This window comes from Brachyistius frenatus, unplaced genomic scaffold (genome assembly GCF_029030835.1).
Source record: "Brachyistius frenatus isolate BFR_SWC_R1_liver_20210118 unplaced genomic scaffold, ASM2903083v1 Contig_88, whole genome shotgun sequence".
Taxonomy (NCBI): Eukaryota; Metazoa; Chordata; class Actinopteri; family Embiotocidae; genus Brachyistius; species Brachyistius frenatus.
The window spans coordinates 324,867-347,531 of record NW_027210687.1 but is presented as its reverse complement, the minus strand read 5'-3'; positions in this window follow the sequence as shown (position 1 = coordinate 347,531).

Genomic DNA, 22,665 nt, shown 5'->3' with positions numbered 1-22,665 from the left:
AGAAAGAACTGCACTTGAGAGCTTTAAAGTAAATCTTCCTGTCAAACATTTCTTCTTACAGTATGTAAATATTTTCATCTAGTTGTCACCTGCTAAACGTTTGAGTCATTACATAAAGGCTTTTGGTTTTAAGAAGTCAGTATGTCAATGTGATGCAATCTTAATGTGTATTAGTCAAGTGAACAGTGTTATAATATGTGACCTAACTCAGCATTTATGTATTTTTTTATTTATTGTCCCACTGAACATTTATGTGGATTACCGTCCATTAAAGTGATGCAACAAAATCTAAGATGATTGAAGCAGGAGAGAGGGTTTAGTGATTTTACTCTGTTATTAATCCTAAATTGATGGACAGTCTTTATGAAAACTAAAAAAAAACCAAAGCTTTCACAAATGCCAGAAAAAAATGGCATCTTTTGAGCTCTTTAATGTGGCACAAATGGCATAAGTAAAGAAGTCAAGGTGAGGTAACTCTCCCGGAGGAGTTCCAAGTGGATGGCTGCTTATCTGGAGCTTTCTCGGAGATGTTGTGAGTAAAGTGATACCGGGCAACGCTTGTCAAGGGTCAAAACCAGCATACTTTGTGTGAGACCAAACAGGATTTAAGAAAACCTCTTTTTTAAATTTTTTATTTGGAAATCCTACAGAAGCATTCACGGAAAAATAATGGTGAATGTGGAAAGCAGTAACCTCAGCACAGGATAACACGAATGCTTTTAGCTGCATTGCCATTGAGTGAAGTACAAACAGACTTAAAAACTCAAATCTTATTTTATGTTGTGCAACATGAAGCCATGCACTCTGGCCCTGTCAGAGCACCCGAACTCGCAAAGCAAGTGGGTAGGAGTAAACAACTTTTTGTCTCCACCATTTCACCCATCTGCTAAATCTGTGCTATTAAGTAATTGCACATCATGGACCAGAGTGCTCTCCAGTTCTTTACCAAGGGCACACAGCTTAGACCACCTTCCAAGCAAGTCATTCGCCAAAACTCTTGCTGAAAAGTGATTGTTAATGAGGAGAATAAACAACTGTTATTATTGTGATTTGGATTGATTTTATCCGACTGTAAAATACAGTATCATTGGGCAGAAAAGCGCAGACACCATCCACCCTGTGGGAAAGAAGGGGAACACTGCAAAACGTCCAAAGTCTATCTCTCATTATGAATTCATTATTCAAGGCTTCCCACACAACCAAGTCTTAGAGCCATATGCTTAAAGTAGAGAAACCCTCTGTGCTCCTCAGAAACAAGCTGTTCTTCTTCCCGTCACCTACCACTCCCGCCATTCCTCCTCTCCTCCTACAGACATACGAAATCCCGCTCAAGCAGACACTCAAAGGACACTGGTTTTTTGAAGCCTTTCCACTCTCTCAAATTAACATTTTTCACTGGATGCCACAAGTTCAGTCTGCAAGCATATTGTGTTATGCTGTGATTTAAAAAGAAATGTCGTAACAGCTGTTGAATATATAATACTGTTAGCCTTGGAGTGCATGAAATAATAATAGGGTTTGTATGAAATGATTATTTGTTGTGCAAGCCATTGTGCGAGACATAACAGCACAACAATCCATGATGCCAGAGATACTAATCTCATCCAAACAGCCTACAGTAGCTCTCCTGACAGTCCTCCGCTCTGTGTGGCTCCAGTTCTGTTAGAGCCGGGCACACTGTCCACCTGTTGTGGCAAACAGCTTCTCCTTAATAATGCATTCAAACACAGAGGAAATGCATTCTCCAGCAGCAGAGATCAATAGTTGTAATTTCACATGTTGGCATCTCGCCTGAGACTCGTTCTCCCTCCCCGACTTCTTTCCTACCTTCTGCCTCAGAGTGCTGCTGAAGACCTTTTGGGAGAAAACAGATCAGGATCTTTTTAGTTTTTATTTTACTTTGAAATAATTTTTCTATTATCTATACCTCATTGGATTATTCCATATGGACATCCTTCTTTTGACTGTTCGAGCACTTTGTTGACCAGAGCGTTCTTTACATCTCCATTACATAAAAGCAGCACAACAGTCCCAAAACACAACTGAGGCAAAAAACACACAAAAATACAGATAAAATGCTTTTAACAAAAAATTCACAGGTAGTTGACATTAAATACTTGGTCAGATTGGTAATATTTGTAATTGACAAATTATTATTTCCTTATTATTTGATTAAGAAAATTCACTTACGGTTGGCATTAAATACTTGTTCAGATATTTATGTAATTATTATAGGAAGCTGTACTTTCAGTTATGAAAACATTAAATCAGTGCATTTTCTCTAAGTACTGTCATTCAATTATATAATTGTCACAACATTGCAGATATTCATCACTTTGCAACAGTCACCGTGCCTCTGTCCTTAACCAGTGAACCTGTAGTGTTTGAATCGCAGAGAAACAGCTCAACACCTACAGTATAAATATGTGTAATATGCCCGAGGAAGCTCCAGGTTACAAGAAGGTGAGGTTTCCATTCCAGTGAGACCCCTATAGTTCAGCCCTCCTTGGTAATTACTGGAAGGCATTTCATCATTTCTATGAACAAAAGCCTAATTAAGCTGCCGCTTTGTGTAGCAGGCCACAGCCAGCCTCACCACACCAGAGGAGGAAAACAGCTGCCATTTTGAGGTCAGTGAAACATCACTTTCCACTGGCTGGTTGGAGAGAGGAAAATGTCAGGCAGTTGCCGACACAATGTAAAAAAAAAAAAAAAAAATAGTCCGGAGAGGCTCATTAAGACAAAGACATTTTACTCATAACTTCTCATTACCGCTCTTTTTTTTTTTTTAGTTATTTCCCTTATGGTGTGCAGATGGAGTTTTGCCTACTATATTGCTTTCCTTATGTTTTATTAAAGGTTGTGATTTAATTATTTTTCCTGCTGCATGAGCTGAGCGACCATCTGAAATTGATACAATGCATCATCTGACATTGGGATCATTTTCTGTGCTGATGTGCCAGCGTTTTCCTACTGCTCAAGAAGATGAGGAAATATTTAACAATTTGCGCATGGAAGTATTTTATTTTTTTCTTTCCAGTGCTTTGAGTGGATAATGATTTGATACCGAATCTCTAAACACACTGTTTTGTACGGACAGTGTTTTTTTTTTCTTTTTCTAACAAGTCAGTCATCCATCATTTAATTTTTCTGATCTAATCTGTTGTCAGACACATTGAAACTGTGCAGCACATGTTCACAGAAAGCTTTATGATCCACTTCTTGTGTGTGAGAAAGCAAACAGGCTTTTTGTAGCCTACTCACACCACCACCTGTTGCCTTTGCAGTTCTGTGCAGGTTTCGATTTAATAGATGATTAATTATGACTTGAATATTTCTCCCTCCCTTCCCTGGGGGAGTGTTTGCTTTTGTGTAAATGGAAATTTGTTTCTGCAGTGATTTCCATTCTTCTAACTCAACCATAGCTGATCCTTTATCAGACATTTAATTGAATTAAATTGTATTTATATAGCACCAAATTACAACATTTCAACAACAGTTTTTTCAGGGCACTTAACACAGTACAATCCATACAACAGAACCTTACAACATTATACAGAGGAACCCAACAATTAAATAATTGACAACTAGAAGGAAAATCTCCCCTTTAAGGGAGAAAAACCTCCAAAAGCGGGAAGAAAAAAACTCCCTTTTAACAGGAAGAAACCTGCGAAAGAACTAGGCCCTGAGGTGGGCGGCCATCTGCCTCATTGAAATGTAAATAGGTGCACATATGTGCTTGCCTTCCTTCACACAGCATCTTACTGACCATACTCTCATTTCAAAATAATGCAATATTAATTTCCACCGATTTAATGCTGTCTTCTGTGGTTCTGAAGGTGTCTTAGTGATGTCATCAGCAGTTATCCCAGTTTTGGCTTGAGATTCAGTTTCACTATAATGTCCCCCAAGTTTTGTAGTAGCAGTTGTAATTGTTAGGAGATTACTTCAGCTCTGTCCTTCAAAGGACATTGTGTTGACGACTTGCTATAGATACTTGCATTACGATGAACCTTTAGAAAATGAGTTACAGATTTCTGCCACCCAGGAATAACTCGGAGAACATGGCCTCTATACCACATTGATCTCCTTTTGTCTTCTCATTGCCGCTGCTATTGTATTAGACTGCTTTGAGATGAATACGAGAGGCACGGCAGTCTTTCAGTTCCTGAAGGGATGTTACATAATGAATTAGTTATCAGACACCCGGAGGTACACATCACAAACGGCCTTCCTTGTGGATTGGCTTTCAATCTGAGCTCAGATTCCTTCAGCACAGTTGACGGCTGATTTCAGATTCCACAAACACCACGTCGTTCAAATTTATTGCTTCAAATCCAACAGTTCTTGTTGCCTTCTTACAGGAAAACTTTTACAGACTGACTCAACAAATGAGGCCTGCTAATCCATAACTGTAAACCACCATTCTGTATGCACATGATTTTTAGATTATTCTTTGAGATCCAGCTGGTTCTCTGTTTTGCATATAAAGCGATGGATGTGAGTGAAAGTTCAGCATAATGTACAGATTGAAAAGTAATGTAAAATACGATGTAAATGCAGATCATATGTTGAAACTCTCTGCTGCTACAGCTACATTTTTTAGTTTGGGTTTCCTTGATTTCAGTTTATAGACATATTTATACTTTATGTTTGTGGTACGTGTCCATGACAAGCATGAGCCGTGTGTAGGTGGGAGCATCTCGCTTGTGCAGCACGCAGCTGTCAAAGAAGCTGTGGAAGCATGAAGTGCTGTCAAGAGATGCAGTCTAATGAAGGGACGTAGTCTTGCTGAGCAACACAAAAGGAAAGTGACTTGTTCAAGGCCTCTGTCGGGCACCTTTTCTGTGCAGCAGAGACTGTTGACACCCTGCTGGATCACACCGAGCTGGAAAAATAAAAATGTTAAGGCTGCTGAAGTAAAACTTATTCCTTACTAACTAATTAAGATTCAAACCCACTCCCACTGTGTTAGAATCGTGATTCTTGCCCGTTTTACTCAAAAACTGAAATCACTCATCTATATACAGTTGCTACACTTCCATTTTTCAAGTTCCTCTTACCTGTTCTTTGTGGTTTGACACAATGCGTAACATTTTCAGAACAGTCTCCATTAAAGGTACATTGTAGAGTTTTTGACCACAAGTTGGAGCAAAGATTTAGGGAGTTTTTGTTTTGCTTAAACTCTGCTAGAAAAGTTTAAGTGTTCGTTCCCTTCGTCTGCTCAGACGCAGAACTCTAAATACACATGATTGGACTTCTGACGGACACAATGGGAATGTTCAGATCTCAAGTAGAAGAAACGCAAGTTGTTTTTTTTTATCTTTCCAAAATGTTACTCTCCAGGCTATGTAAAGCTAATAACTTACAAAGAACAGCAGGTAAATACATAACACTACTGTGACAGTAGCAGAAATATGTGACCTAAAGATAAATAAAGTATTTAAACAAGTAGGTAAAACAAAAACGTCATCAACTCTGATTCCATGATGGAAATCAGTTCCTTGAAGTGCCAATAGAGGCTGTCTCCAAAAGGGAGTCAATCTCCATGAACCAATTTGTTAAGGTGTAACCTAACAATAACATCTCCTGAAAATAATCTTGCTTTTGCTGAGCTGCAGTGGTTTAAATCACTGAAGTGATGCACAGGTGTACTTTAAGATCCTCTGTTATCACTGCTGGGTGATGCACATTTCTTAACACACCCAAACAAGCAGCACTGTTCAGAGCTCAAATTGGTTTGAAACTTCATACCACAGAAGGTTATAAAACTGTATTTCTTATCCTGGTGTTAGTCTCTAAAGTCATCCTTTTTGATTTCTGGCAGTTAGTTTGAATATAACGAAAACCAGATATGACCAAATAAGTCTCAGACTCAATGCTGTTGCTATTTCCTTTCAGAAAATTTAGAAAGAAAAGAAGAAAAAACAGCAACTTTATATTGTGCACAAGCAAGTAACTATGGGACAATGTATGATTTAAGATCGTCTTTGCAAAGGTTTACTGAACAAGAAGATGCGGTTTTGTATGTTTAGGACTCCACAGGGCATCTTTAAATACAAGATGAAGACAGAAGAGTTTTGATTGCAGAACATTGTCTGAAGGGAGTCCTGTGTTCCCTGCTGAACCCTTCATATATTATCTATGGGGAACAGGTGGAGTCAGTACAAAAATAGCCCGCATATGTCTCAGTGTCGTGGAAAAAGATTGCATGCAGGAAGCCTGCACACCATGACGGATCGGCCAAATGGACACAGACGACCAAGATCGTCTATTTTTAAAATGCTTTTTGTCACCCTGTTTGGATTACTTCTGATTTAAATATATACCAGCTGTTACCAGAGATACACTTTGACATTCAAAGTATTACCAAAATGTAAAAACATTGTAAAACTTCATGTAGATAACATACTGTATGTATGTGGCTTTTTGTAAGATATTATATGTTAAAGTTTATCTGAGGCCATCTGATCCTCTTTGTTGGGTCACGTTCTGCTGACGCACAGATATATTTAATTCCCCTTCATCAATCCATATCCATAAGTATTGTGAGTATTAAAGGCTTCCAGCTGCATGTGATGTCCCGCGCAGACATGCCATATGTGCGTCTGCCTGGTCTTGAAGTGAATTACAGTTTTTGTGCAGGGATATTACTGCGATGCAATGTGGGAGAGGATAATCTGAGGCCATGAAAGTAAAGATGTATTGATTTTTCAGTACATCAGGGTCGCTTCCTTTCTTCACGTCTTTCCCTCTTTGTGTGTGTGTGTGTGTGTGTGTGTGTGTGTGTGTGTGTGTGTGTGTGTGTGTGTGTGTGTGTGTGTGTGTGTGTGTGTGTGTGTGTGTGTGTGTGTGTGTGTGTGTGTGTGTGTGTGTGTGTGTGTGTGTGTGTTTGCGTGCGTGTAGTTCGATGTTGACCCTTCAACAGATACAATTCTTGGTGGCAAAATATAAGTTGATTAAATAAAACTTTGAACCTATAGAGGTCAAAAATCAAATGCAACATATTTTGGCCTAATAACTCCAGCAGCAGATTATCTCTGATTTCAGACGGTTCTGATCGTCAACCTATTAATTTATGCTGCGAGTACCAAGTCGATGCATAAATCAGTGCGGCTTCTCCCACATCTTTACCCCGAAACCCTGTAACCCATCGAACTCGCACATATGTGTGTACATTTGTGTGTGTGCCTTCATTGCAATGGGGAAAAAAAAGGGCAGGATCAGTGCCTCCACATGAAGGCTCCATCCCCAAACCTCTGCCAGAAAACAGCTAGCCTCACATCTGTGTGGAATACTAAAATTGTGATAGAAAGTGCAGGCAAATATTTCTGTACACCGGCACACTCTGTGGGGAACGAAGTTCAGACAACTGCAGCACACACACACACACACACACACACACACACACACACACACACACACACACACACACACACACACACACACACACACACACACACACACACACACACACACACACAAACACACACAATCACACACTTCTCCACCTCTCTGCTGACTGCTTCCACTGTTTTCTGGTCTCTCTGGCCAGATTTAAATGTGATATCGCACTATTTTCCTTCTAAGAATTGTCTCCTTCGCTTTTATTGGTCCATTTTGTCTTGTTAATGCAGTGACCTCTCCCTACAGAGAACCACCATCATCACACACACACACACACACACACACACACACACACACACACACACACACACACACACACACACACACACACACACACACACTGTATAGGCTTCTCTCAGGCACGGACCAGAGAGCCCCCTCTTGCACAGCAACATCAATAATAGAACTGAAACACCCCCACCCCGCCACCACTTGCTTCTAAAAATAGACCTCCTTTTTTGTTTAATATTTCATTCGCCCCTTCTATCTCTCTTTCACTTTCTCCTTTTCTCTATTCATTGTCTCTAAATAGGTGATGAGAAAAGATGTCAACAGATGAATCTTCGCTCCCACCTTCCCACTTAGTTTCCATCAACCATTCTGTCTACCCAAACCCACAGGCTGCATTTCTCCAAAACGTTGTCGACACAACTCGGTCGTACCCCTCCGCATGCCTCATTGTGTTTACCCTCGTACTTTGTGTATGAATATAGGCCAGCGGCCGTGTTTATTAAACCGCTAGGAGTTAAATTTTAAAGTTAAGTAAACGCTAGAAGTCAGAATAACTTGAAAAAAAAACCCTCTTGTTCAGAAGTTTATGACTCCAGTAGAAAAAAAGTTGTGAGCACACATCTTTTGAAGAGGCAAAACCTGGTTGTCATGATGGGGAATAGCTTTACTGACATTGAGGCAATATTTATTCAGAGTAGGTGATTGAAGTATATTATTTGCCTGTGATTTAAACATTTGATGGGATGTTACACTCCTTTTCATTGCCTTAAATTCCCATCGTTATGGGTCTCCTTGATATGTCAAGCAGCAGCGGAATTTCTGTTTCCATAACAACCAATTACTGATTATTTCATCCCTATTTGTTCATGTGTGTCTTATAAACATGCTGTTAATTTAACAAGTTTGTTAGTGGAAATATTAAGGACTTCACACAAATAGATTAAGCCTTTTTTTTCCCTGTTGTAAGGTGGATTTTTTTGTGTAACGAACATGTGGCAACTCAAAAAACCAAATGTGTGTCGCTAAATCTTACTATTACCACAGCGCAAAACCCGTCAAGTACCAATGGTGCAGATTTTCAACTTGCTGAATGGATTCTGGCAGCTACAGCCCCCGTTTGACTGTAAAAATAAATATTGTTGATTATTCCTGGGAAAATTGTCTCTTTAATCTGATCTGTGCAGTGCAGGATTCTCTGTTATCAATTGCTTAGTTAGCCACTACTAATAGCCTGTGAGGCATTTAGGGACTTGTGAATTGTACCATCTAGTGATAGCCTGCATGTGAGGTGTTGAGGGAACGTCCATAAATTGCAGCGTTTTACCAATAGCTTGGATGTGAAGCATTTAACATCATTAAATTACATGTGTTGCATCTACCAATAACCTGTTTATGAGGCATTTAGAGACCATGTGTAAATAGCGTCTAGTGAAAGCCTGCATGTGAGGTGTTTAGGGAACATTGGTTAATTGAAACATCTATTGATAGTTTACATGCAAGGATTTTAGGGGGCATCTGTAAGTTGTAATAATAGTAGATAACCCCTCTCTTTGCCACTCCCCCTAAATGTCTGTATATGTTTCATTTCTTCAGTTGGTTTTAAATATGGTGTACAATTTAAAAAGCAAACAAAAAAACATGCCCAGGCAAACATATAAGTAACTTTAACTTTTTTGTCGACCAGACACTTTGGCTTTTAAGCCAAAGCCAGGAAGGTATTGCTTGCTTTCATCACATCCCTTCCAAACACACCATTAACAGCTCTTTGCACAAGCGTAGAGGCCAACGGGATCAGTGGAGGCCGGCGATGCAGGAAGCAATGCAAAGGGTGGGATACTGGGGCACAAACAAAGGTGAGGGTCACGGACAAATGTTGCAGCGCTCAAAGAGTGCTTTGTTCTAGTGGTAAGATCCTAGTTGGATTCTTATTTTTTTTTATTTATTTATTTTTTTTTCACTTTATTAATCCCCGAGGGGAAATTTCTTCGCTACAGCAGGGGGGCTCTCAGGGGGGAGCTGCTGCAGCACGCTGCCACTAGCGCGGCGCCAGGTAACCTGACCTGAGGTGCATGTTTTTGGATGATGGGAGGAAGCCGGAGAACCCGGAGAGAACCCACGCAAGCACAGGGAGAACATGCAAACTCCGCACAGAAAGGCCCAGGACCAGATTCGAACCTGGAACCTTTTTGCTGTGAGGCGACAGTGCTAACCACTGCACCACCGTGCCTACCAAGTACATGTTTTTACAGACAATTATAATAATTTTAGAGTGAGAAGTAAATAATCTAAATAGTCGGAATTAAAAGTAAATAATGGGGCAGAACAATTTTTTTAATTTTTTTTTTATTTATTTAACTTCAGTTTGATCTGCTGCTAAAGTTAAATATCTCAACAAAAGTCCCATTAAAAAAACAAAAATAGCTGTTTTATCGTCCCCTCAGGCTTCTCACTTATAGTTACTTCTAATAAGAGAGCACGTTGTCTATCAAAAAGTACATAAAAAAGTTTCCTTGTGTTCTCTGGTATCACTACTTCCCAAGCAAGCCGTGGGCATTTACCATAATTACTGTGTGAGCTTTAATTCGTCATCAGCAAGGCATATTCAAGCAGAAGGGAAATGCTCACTGAGATAAGTGGATCTTTTCAAACCAAAGTCAATCGTGCATCACGCAATTTCAAAATCTCCCCATTTCTCATAAACAGTTCACTTCCCACTGAACAAATAAGAGTTTCCTCTCACGTGGGAGGTGATTTCAGAGGCGGTTGACTGCACCTTACCCGCTGTTGTGTGTGTGTGTGTGTGTGTGTGTGTGTGTGTGTGTGTGTGTGTGTGTGTGTGTGTGTGTGTGTGTGTGTGTGTATGTTTTAGTTTTGTGCTCTGTGGCTGATGTTGTGGTTGAGGCTGTGTATGTCTCCTGACCCTGCCTCAGAGTGACTGAGAGGAAGGAGGAGAGCAGCGCTCTACTGAGAGTTGACTTGGCGTTTGTTATATAAAGTGTCCTAATGGGGCGCATACCGTTGGTACCTGCTGACAAGCAGATAGTGCTGATGCTGGCTTGAGCCCTGCTTACCCATCAGGGCCCTCATTTGTAATTTATGTCTCTAATAAGCAGCTTATATATATATTTATTTATTTATTTTACTAATATCAGCACTTGAAAAATAAGTAGAGCAGCTGAAAACCAAAATATTCCTGGAAAAAATACATATAAATAATCTCACTGGCTTTTAAAACAATTAATTTCTACAAAGAATGACCTGAATAGCTTTACCCTCTGTGTTGACTAAATTAGTAACATTACAGTTTAGCTCCTCCAGTGCTAATTATTCATCTGTTTTTATCTTCCTGCTCCGAAACATTAACTTCACACAATAGTAAACAACGGATTAGTTCTCATTGTTTTAGCCTCGCAAATCATTTGAGATCATTGTCTTAAAATGTTTGCCAACATGTTTTCACAGGCACGGTGTAATGAGCTGTGCAAATTGGTTTTGGCAGTTCGGATTATTTGTAGCAGGCCGCTGTGTCAGCATTGAGTTTACCTGAACAACATCCTAATGGGATGATGATGGACTCCATGCTTGCTTATCAAATATTGTTTGGGTCATGTTTACAATGAAGTGCACTGCTGAATCCTTAATTAGGCCTCTGGCAGGGAATAAAATGCACAACATTGCAGTGTAATACATCACCGCTGCTGCACTGCACTCTGCATCCCTCATGAAAAAGTTTGTTTTTGTGTACAAAATGCTCTTCGATAACCAAGAGAATGTAGCTTCTCCAGCCGATCATTAGAAAGTGTTCACACCTGAAGTACAGCAGCGACTGCAGGTGCAGATTCGTGATGCCAGCAGGGACTTTGCAGAAGCACAGGATCCAGCAACCTTCTACCTACTTTAAAATCAATTGCAGTCTTAAAGCTCTCGGTTCTCAGAAGACCGAACTCCTCACACAAGCTTTCTTTCTTCCTCTAACCTCAGAGAGATCTCTCTGTTAGGAAGTCAAAAGTTTGAGCACAAGTTTTGAAATCTAAATCTGTAGGAGAATATATATTGTCTCCGTGAGATTCAGAGTGAAACTTTCTGATGACAGTTAACTGAACTGGCATTAATGGATAGATGTATTCACCACGATGCCATGCTCTGCTGTGTTTGCTGTCATCGAAGGGGTGTTTTCCCTTCAACCTTCTTATCACATCGCATTAGTAACGTCTGTAATGTTTTGTTTCAGCAGTCAGATGTAAATAACTTATTAATGTACAGTCAATGCGTCTGAGCTCTGGAGCAAAAACATCCAAGTAGAACAAGTTGAATTAGATGCACTTTACACGCTTCAGTAAAAGAGGATCGAACTAGCTTGTCATGTTTTTTTGAACACTTCATGTTGTGGGGATGTACGTTTAAACAAAAATTCTATTTGTTACTCACTTGAAACTATTAGACTACTATCACTATCAGTAGATACACGCTAAAATATAACTTTTAAGACAAAACGGTAGTTGGGTAAATATTAAATTATTTATCATTTATTAACTATTTTTAAGACTTGCAAATCACAGCGCTTTTTTATACAGCAAGAAGGAAAGACAATTTTAAACAACACTGAATAAAACAATAAAACAATATGGCCAAAGACCAGTTCATTAAGGAATGTAAAACAGCTTATTGAAGTAATGACAGACTTATTCATTTTGGCGGTGAGACACCAATCAGTTTCTCATCCCTGTTCTTTAAATATCATCGTACTTCTGTCAGACCTTTCAGACCTCCTGATAGCCACCGTCCTCCTCCCCATCACCACCTCATCCGTCTGGTTTTCATGGGAATCTCCACCGAAGTTCCCATCAGTCATCTCCGATCTCCCCTCTCCCTAACTGCTCACCGCTCACCTCTTTCCCACTGATGGAGGTTTTTCTTCCTGCTGCTTTTCTGGGATTTGTTGGGTTCCTTAAGTGCCCTGAGATGTCTTATGTTATTATTTGGTGTTACATTAACACAAGTTTCCAATCTATATACTCCACTCCACCACCTCCAGCGTCTCGGCTCCGTGCGGTCCTGTCCTATCTCCTACATCCATCTGGGACATCGCTCTGTGAAGCGACCTCTCATCGTCTCTCTTCATTTTGTTTGTTTTGTTTTGTTTTATTTGAAATAGTGAAAAAACGCAGTGCCTCCCAGATTCCTTTTTTATCAACACAGTGAGAAACATTTGCAGCCACTCAAACAACACGGTACTGTACTGTAGATGACACTGACATTTGATTGGTTGGTCTTTCACTTTGAGCTAGACAGAAATATAATATATTATAAAATTTGGTACAGATATTCATTATCCATCATCCAGTTGATGAACCCTGACTTTTCCTGTAGGGTCTCCACGCGGTCGACATTTGCACTTTTAAACGACATGTACTGAGATTTATTAGATGGACTGCCAGATATTCATGTTTCCTGCAGGATACATTGTGATAACTTTGGCATTCGCTTGACTTTACCTTTAGCACCACCATCAGCTCAATATAAGTTCCTATATTATTAGCATTCCCATTAGCCTCAGCTATACTTTGCGTTTAGAGTTGTTTTGGAAATGGTTGCATGCCTGCACGATAAAGAAAGATAGTGAAGATGGTCAAACTTAAATCATACCTATTAAATATCAGCAAGTCAGTGCTGTCATTGTGAGCATGTTAGCATGCTGCTAGCAGGGCTGTAGAATCTTTTCTTAATGCAAAACGTGACTAAAATGTAATAGATTGTTTTTCTTCAATTTCAACTCAGGACACCTGAAGGATAGTCATCTTTTCTGCTCATGTTTAGACAACTCGAAGTGCTTCCTCAAGGTTACTGAACGACTGGTCTTAAACGTAAATACAGAACAAGTCTGTGATGACTGAAGCATGTGATAGGAAGTGTTGAATTTTTAAATAGGTTATGTAAATTGCAGACTGTCCCATCCATCCATCCATCCATCCCTCCCTTCCTGCATCCCTCCCTCTCCTCCCTTCCCTTCAACTTTTGTACAGTATAGAAATGTAACACTTACTGACTTGACAAATACATCAGTGAACATACTCCATACAGCAATTACATTCCCACTAGGGTTGATGTGCCACTGCTTCCGAATGAATCCTTCCTTTATTTACTTGTCATTGATCCATGTTGGTGTGTGTGTGTGTGTGTGTGTGTGTGTGTGTGTGTGTGTGTGTGTGTGTGTGTGTGTGTGTGTGTGTGTGTGTGTGTGTGTGTGTGTGTGTGTGTGTGTGTGTGTGTGTGTGTGTGTGTGTGTGTGTGTCCTCTTTTTTTCAGACGTAGGTGAAAGAAGTAAAGAGGATGAGGAGCAGCAGACCTTCGACACAAGACATACCGTCAGCTGGGACCGGGACACAAGTAGTTCTTCAGCAATCGATGGAGACAGCAGTGGTAATGGCCTTAACAGCCGAGCAAGGAGGACGATCAGTGGTCATCGATCTGAGCGGGGTGGGGTGGGAGTGTGGGGGTGGGGATCAGAGGGGGGGGGGACTGTATGTCCACGTTACAGGTAATGTTTCACTGGTTTCTGGGACCCAGACGGTCAGCGGGTATTGAGCAAAGTATCACACTAGATCAGTCGGAGCTCTCTCATCCCTCAGCATCCTCAATTATTCCTAACCCCCCCCACCCACCCACCCACCTCCACACACACCCCACCCACCTTTGATCACTCAGTTTTCATCAGTTTGCCTCTGTTACCTTCCACCTCTCTCACTTTCTGTTTTTTGTTTACCTATGTTCAATCATCTTGGGTCAAGTGTTGTTCACACTTTTTATGTTTCTGCTGGTACATTCAGTTTTTCCACATAATATGCTTCAGCAGTGATGTCAGTCATGTAAACATGGCAGCTGGCCTCCATTAGCATGCTGCCTACTTAGCTCACGTTATTTTAGGCTCGGTTTGTACATTTGCTCAACAAGATCTTCTGTTACATCAGGAGTTCAGAGAGACGCTGGCTGACGGTTTATAGATACGCAAGTGGAATTTCATCACTGAGCATTCTTGGATGTTTGTGCTTCGGCGAATACTAAAAGCCGTACTCTCCCAGTGGACCTTACAGGGCAATGCCATATTCTGCATTAGTACATCTTCACAAACGGCCTGTGGGTATTCTGCATGCACATAAACAGTGCCTCTATATTTACTCTTTAAAAGCCCCATTCATTGTGCATTCAGGATGCTTTTGGAGCAAACATCACAACATCTTTGAAGTGGATGGTCCTTACTCCACAGTGTTTTTTGAAGAAAATGTACTTTTCCATTTTTAAATGTCAGTATAACCACAGGATGTTGTTGTTAACATGGACAGTAAGAATTCTCAGTTCAGATTACTTTATATAGTTCAGAGTTTGTGTTAAATGGAAGAATACGCTTGTTTTATATTCATCCTATTTGCTAGCTGTTCTCAGAGCTCAGTTTTATTGTATTAGCCCAGGTAAGGCTAACTTAATATAGCTGTGCACCGAAAACTCAATGTCAGATTGGTTTCATTGAGCTTGAGTTTTTCTACATTGTGCAGGAATAAAAGAGGTCTCTGAGGCTCAGCCGCCTGCCTACGCTGGAGACACACCTCAGAGCTCAGCAGCTGTCAATTCAAACTCGATGTGCCTCGCAGGTGCCAGCTCCACTCCGCCTCTCATAAGCCTTTGTGCATTGATCAAAGCAAAGCGCCTGCCTGGGATTCAAAATGCAATACTGCGCATTTCTGCAAAGTCAAACTGACCAGTCACTGAACTTACCGAAGGTCCAATGTTGTCAGAGAGCCAAGCTGACACCAAAAACCCCAGAGTGGGTGTACAATGTATAGTTTAAGCAGCATGTACAGTAGTCTGTGTGCAAGCAGTCAGCGTGTGTGAGTGAGTGTGTGTGCTGGTGTGAGGTGGTCAAAAAGAATTGTTGCCACAAAATGAACACAATACTACATAATTTATAATAATATCTGTGGATATAATTTATCTGTGACTTCCAAAACTATTACAAATCACTGATGAAAAATAACTTTAAAAATGTTTCATGATTGGACAACACTATTGTCAAGGTTTGATTGGGTTTAGGCACAAAAAATGGTTTCAATTGAAATAATTACCTTGTTAAGTTTAGGAAAACATTACAATTTCCAATCCAAAAAATTACAAGTTCCTTAGTTTAAGGGGTGACAATATTGAACACAGAATTACATTTAGAATTACAACTAACTCAATAAAAAAGCGAAGTAATAAAGAACAACAGCAGCTTCAGTTGTTAGTCTGATGTTTGTTGACCCATCCATCCATCCCAACCTTTCTACTAGATAATTGTTGCATCCACAATAGGAATTTGTCAATTAGAAATATGCATATGTTGTTTTCAAGCTCTAAATGACTGATAGTGTCTCTCTTGTTGAGCGGTCAGTCTCTCCAACGCTGCAGGGTTTCCAGTGTTGGTTTGTTGGCCGATCAGTCGGTCCACTACTTTCGTCCTAACTTGAGTATTTCAAAACTTTCTGGACATGAAGTCTTGTATAGACCTTTATGGTCCCCAAAGAATGAAGCCTACAGACTTTAGCAATCCCTTGACTTGTTATGCCTGCGTGTCTGCAACAGCTATGACCGGAGCTGTTATGTACATACCTGTCTGTCCCGTGTCTGACCACCGTAATGTCTCAGGAACGCCTTGAGGGAATTTCTTAAAATGTTGCACAAACGATCAATTGGAATAAAAGATGAACTGATACAATTTTGGTGGTCAAAATGTATGGCTATTATGATACAATTCAACACAACTTACCTCTGACATCATAATGTTCTGCAAAAACACTTTTACAGCAATTATTCAATGCCATAATGATAATAATTTCCCGTTACGAAATGTTGGCGGGCTATCGTGGTTAGTGCTGTTGTATAAAACACTAAGCAACCACTGATATTAGTCCAAACTAGTTTTTGTTTTCATCAGGTTTAAACGTAAATTTTCTTAATTTTGTAGTCAAGTTTTACTGCTCTATAAAAGTTAATTCAGAAAGAGCAGTAGGTCACTTACTGTATTTTATTTTATGTTTTTAATTAAAAAGGATATTTGAGCACAATTTCTGGAGCGTTACCTAAAGAACAAGAATAACAAGAATGATAAAAGTATCAGCAGCACCTGTTGTGGGTTGTCCACCCATAAAAGTTGATTTTTTTTTATTTTTTTTGACGAATCATTTTTACAGCTTTTACACAAAAAAACAGGCTGGCACGAGGAAGACAAATGTGTGAGGTCCAGAAAAGTTGAACTTCGAGAAATCTCATCACAACATAATTTTTCTTCCCTCTTCCCTGAGCAGCGTTTTAGCTGTGCAGCAATGAGTCACTGTGTGTCTGTGTGAGCGGGCATCTGTGTGTGTTATTTAAAGGCGGCACGGCCACAGTGCACGGCCTGCTGTGTCTGTCTGATCTCAGGTGGTGGAGGTAGCTCCGGCTGAGTGGTCATGACCCTCCCACATAGTAGCAGAGGTGTGCTGGATGGAAATGCACACTCAATGGCACTGAGCACAATGCCCACTCTTTAATATCAGCGGCTAATGCATCTGCGATAGAGACACCTGCTGGTCATCGCTTTCATCTCGTGGCACCGAACAGTCTGTTTGATGCGGACTATAAAACAATATTTATTTTTTTTGAATAGCTGTGCAGCTGTATTGCACAACGATCTCTCCTTAATGGCCTCTCAAATATTTTTAGAATTTAAATTAAAGCGGAGAAATGTAATTTTTTTTTAATTTGAGTTTTCAAGAGCAGAGTTAATCTTAAAGAGAGTAGAAACAGCTGCAGAGAGTAAATAGGTGGCAGAAGAGACACCCACACTGTAAGTCCAACTGCTTGCCGCTCTGACCTAAAGTGACTTCCCCCCCCCCCCCCATGCACCTCCTAACCTACCAACCTATCGATCTGTGTTCTGTTCCCGCTGCTTTGTTTATCCGACACAGCCTTGGCTTGAATCTATCAAACAGACTCTCTGCTCTTGTTTCAAATGTAGAGAACAGTAGGGTTGTCTTTTAAAGCAACTGTAAATTTCCAATTTGCGCCGTAAAATACATCTGCAGGGATAGAGCAGTCTTTTCTCCATGAGAAAAGAAAAAAGGCGTGGGTGTTTCATCTTTATTATAATGATTTCAAAAAGTGAGCAAGAAGTTCTTTGTCATCGTCATCATCATCATCATCATCGATTGCTCATGCCTTTGGCATGTTTACAGCTTGCGTAGGTCAGACCTGGCAATTTCATGTTGAAGTTAAGATAAACTGGAACGGTGAAGCGTTTTTGGATTTTTAATTGGGACATTTATCATTCTGTTTAAGATCATCGTCTGATTGGACAGAAACAGCTTCTTATTCTGTAATTTAGATTGTTGAAAGTCAGATCTAGCATGATGCTATTCACCTCATGTCGTAGCAGCACAGTGCAAAGTGTCCTTGAAACATATCCTCAAATTAAAAGGGAGCTTCAGAAAGTGGACCATTTATTAAACAAAACAGTCCTCAATTTTCATGTATGTGATTATCAATTCTGTACTTGTCAGCCAAGCATATTAATCATACATTATCATAGCCACTATGCATCTACTATCCATTCTATTATGAAATTAGGATCAGATATTATAAAGTAGGGAGTTAGTGGTGTCACGGTTTTTGTATTGATCCCAAACTGTTTTGTATGCGACGTTTAGTTTGGTGCGTCCTGTAAACCAAATACTGTAACAAGTCTTTTTATGTCTACCTACTTACGCTCCCAAATTGATTTGGTAGTGCACCAACTCTCTATCAGATGTAGCATACGATAGCAGTCGTAGCCTTGAAAGCTGCCACTGTGCAAATTTTATTAAACATATGCAATGTTGACAAACAATACATTTTTAATCGGAAGCGTTACCTCTGTTACATCAGCAGAAGGACACTGTTTTCCTAGTGTCCCTTGTCTCTCGACCCTTGTTTGTTCTATGTGTGTGTGAGTGGTGTGGGCCTGACCTCCTCAGATCCTGGCCCTCAGGTCTTCACACCTGCTTCTGGTTACCTGAGCAGGTAAACCTGCAGGAAATACACTTCTGCAGCTTAAATAATCCGGTGTTTCCTCAATTCGTCAGCCTGTGTGGTGAACTTCGATCTTGGCCACTTAAGATAGCTTTTCTATCTGCCACTGCCACTCACTCCCCTCTAGCTACATCTGCCTCTCCTCATTGGCTCCCTTCCTGAGCTCACACTGTCCAGCACCAACCTCTTCTAGGCCACATTCTCCTCCTGCCTCCTCCACTCCTCCCCGACAAGCTCAAAAGAAAATCATTGGATTTTCCCGGCCGTTCTCAGTGTCTGCACCTCAGTCTTCACCTTAGTGAAACCCACTTTGTAATTCTAAAGCTTGAATTGCACTGCTGGCCTTAATGGTTAATTTGAATTAATTATATATGCTGCACTTGTCTTAATGGGTATTTTTTAATTATTTGACTGAAAAGGTCTGAGTCTGCACCACTTCGGTGCCTTAAGTGTTTTTTTTAACAGTTACAACCAGTCTTGTATGCATTTTTTTTCCTCCACTCCACTAAATATTTACTGAACCGAAACTCCAATGGAGAGTTACATAGCAATGCGTGAATTTTGTGTACTGTTACACCTCTAGAAGGTAATATTGTTTATGTGACGGGTTTCTTTGTTTCTAATTAAAGATGAACAGAAATACATTTACAATCCAGGTTATGGGGGAGATGCACCAGAAAAAATTAATAAGAAAACTAAAATCATCTCAGGTATTTGTACTCCTAAGGTTGTGGAAGAATTTTCTAAACTTCACTGCCTCGAACTGCTGTCAATCAAACACACAGTAAAACACTTGAGTGTACATTTTTCAGTCCAGCAGTAATGGGTTCAAGGAATACCTTACAGACAGATGATAAACCTGAGCCAGTGTTTATCATTAATAACACCACCCAGACTTGTATACTTGTCCCTGTTTAAAACATACATACATCTGATCTCTCTCCACAGTTTTTGGATCAGCAATTTTTGGATCATATCGCAGCCAGAGCAGAGACGGTCCAGAGCCGTGTCTCAAATCGCAAACTTCAGTTGGTACATTACATGTAGTACTGTAACATGTTAGTGTACAGTCACTGAATTTGTTGTATTAATTTGTATACTGCCATTCTGCACATATCAAAACCAACCGCAACATTTGAATGCATCACCTCACCTGCCAACATATCTATTCTTTCACCCAAAAAATTATGTTGAACATACCAATGGATTCTGTTCAACAGTAGTTGGATGTTTCTTCATTAAAAATGAACAGTTTTGTGTTGACGCGTACAATTGTGTTTCCAAAAGAGTGGGACATTGTGTAAACTGTAAATAAAAACAGAATGTGATGAATTGCAAACATTTCAGCATCCCAACCTTTTTGGAAACGGGATACAACTTGCATTTCCATAGTGTGGTGTTCTTTAGCAACTGCACACTACATATTTTAGGTCGGTGGTCCCTACATTTCTGCAGTATCTGTTAAGGGGGAAGTGTTCAGCGTTTCATACTTAAATTGTGGACCATTATGAGCACTGATTCACTCAAAATATTCTTCTCCTAAGGACACGATTGTGCTATTTGAGACACAGCACAGGTCTTTCCTGGAATCAAATGAACTACTGGTTTCCATCTCACCTTCCAGTGGAAGTTTAGCTCGGCAGAGTTTTCTCAATTGCTCATCCAACGATTTCCAAACAATAGTTTTTCTCATCCTTAACCTCTGAGCAACTATGAGATGAGCTCGGGCAAAGTACATCCAGTCTTCACAACAACATTCCCATCCATCAAAATGACAAGCAATACCTTCAGTTTTCTCCCTTATACAAGATCGATGTTTCATAAATGACCTGACTTTCATCATGCTACATGTCTCTTATATGTGTGTCATGTTCATCCAAATGTTTTTCTATGTGCAACCACAACTTTACATCACCATGCATAGATATTCTGGATAGTCACTGACTTTTACTTTTTCTATTAACTGAGGTGATTAACATAATGTCTATAGAAACCATTTTATGCAGTAAATTTCTCACAGCTAGGATGTGAGGTCAATTTTAGAAAGGCTACAATTACATGTAAAGTAACGTTTTCCTATGATATTTTTGGGGTCGGCGCATCTGTGGAAAATTTTCTGAAATTGCACTGAAAATAAAATGTGCATTCTTTAATATAACAATATATACAAGTGATCAGTCAACATAGTCTAAACTGTGACGTCTGCATTCAGGGATTTCTTTCAATATCTTCCAGAAAATACACAAAAACAAGTGCTTGGTCTGTAGCAGGGGTGTCAAACATATGGCCCGCGGGCCGCATCTGGCCCACCAGGGGTCCAGCTCGGCCCGCCGGATGACTATATGACTAAGTGTGAAAATTACAGAAAGACATAAATTGCATTTCTATGAGAATATGGAGGTTTATGAGTACAAACGTTTGTAATTTTTTTAATCGATCCAGTAATTGCTTCAAAAACAGCGTAAATGCGACGTCTGCTCCGGAGGCAGAAGCGCTCGTTGCCACAGGCAGCAGCGCTCGCTGCTAGGGAATCTGCAGAGGAGAGCCCAGGCAGATAAACAGTGGGTTGATGTCTGGGTTTTTGGTCTTTCTGTTTCTAGTTTATTGTAGAAAGACCTTAAAATAGGGTTTATCATCCAAAAACCTTCACCAATGATTTAAACATAGAGAAATATTGTCGTTATTATGCTATGATTTTACTGGTCTGGCCCACTTGAGATCAAAGTGGGCAGTATGTGGCCCCTTAACTAAAATGAGTTTGACACCCCTGGTCTATAGGGATATTTATTGAACAATATTTACACCAAGAATAAACTATAAGAATATATATTAATGTATGGATCATGGATGTCATGAATAGGATTTCTGAGCTATAGTGGGGTGAGTTGTATCAATGTTCAACGATAGGGCAGCATACATTGGTGGTCTGGATAGTTTCACCTTGTGGGGCTGACAGAAGGGTCAGAGGTCAGCTGGTTCACAGCATGAGACAGAGTCCAACCCAAGCCGAACGGGGAGTTTATATTTGTTTATTCGGCCTGGTGAGTTTTATGACGTGAAAGCTTTTGGGAGTTTATCTGTAGATCAGTGGTGTCCTGCGTCGTAGGTTCTTGTGACTTCAGAATGACCTGATGCTCTATGTACTGAAGAGGATGTCTCGCTACGAGGTCAACATTGTTTTGGACAGCTAGAAAGCAGAGACAAACAAATTACAAATTACAATACAACATCTCCAGTGGGGTTTATGTGTAACATTTGAAAATAATATTTTTTCTGGATCACCAGAGGCTTTAGTGCTTCCAGGAAACCATTCGTGTTACCATGCAGAGGTATAAAGGAATGGCCTTGTAGGCAGACATGTCAATACAAACCACAGAGAGCTGATCCAACATGATTCCATGTGCGTTGTGAGCAAAATTTGATATACCGGAATCCAATCAAAACTGACTAAATGTCGTCAATAAACCAGTGGAGCGCAACTGCAGTCTTTGTAACAAGTACCGACCCAAAACCTCTCCCAGCGAACCACAGACAAGACAAATCCCACTGCTGTACTGGTTCCATGGCAGTTTCTGCTGAGTTTCTACAAAAGCTTGCTCAGAGTAGAGGCATCTACATTTATATTAGCTCGAGCCATGTGTCTTCACAATCACAGGCACCATCCTTCTGTTTATTCATGAGTTTGTTTCCATCCAGAGAAGAAAAAAAAAATACGTTTTCCCAATAGACCAACAGATGTGGAAAGAGTTACAGAATAAAAAAAAAATGCAAGTTTTTAGCTCTCACACTTGAGAGCTGACAGATTCTCCCTCTTTGTATTTTTTTCTCCATCCCCCCACCCCCGGGCTGTGTCCATCCAAATTTGGAGGACTGTGTCGTATTATTAGTAAGGGGTTCTCCTCATCAACACAGTTGTGTGTGGGTTGCACACTGCTGATCCTCCGAGATGCA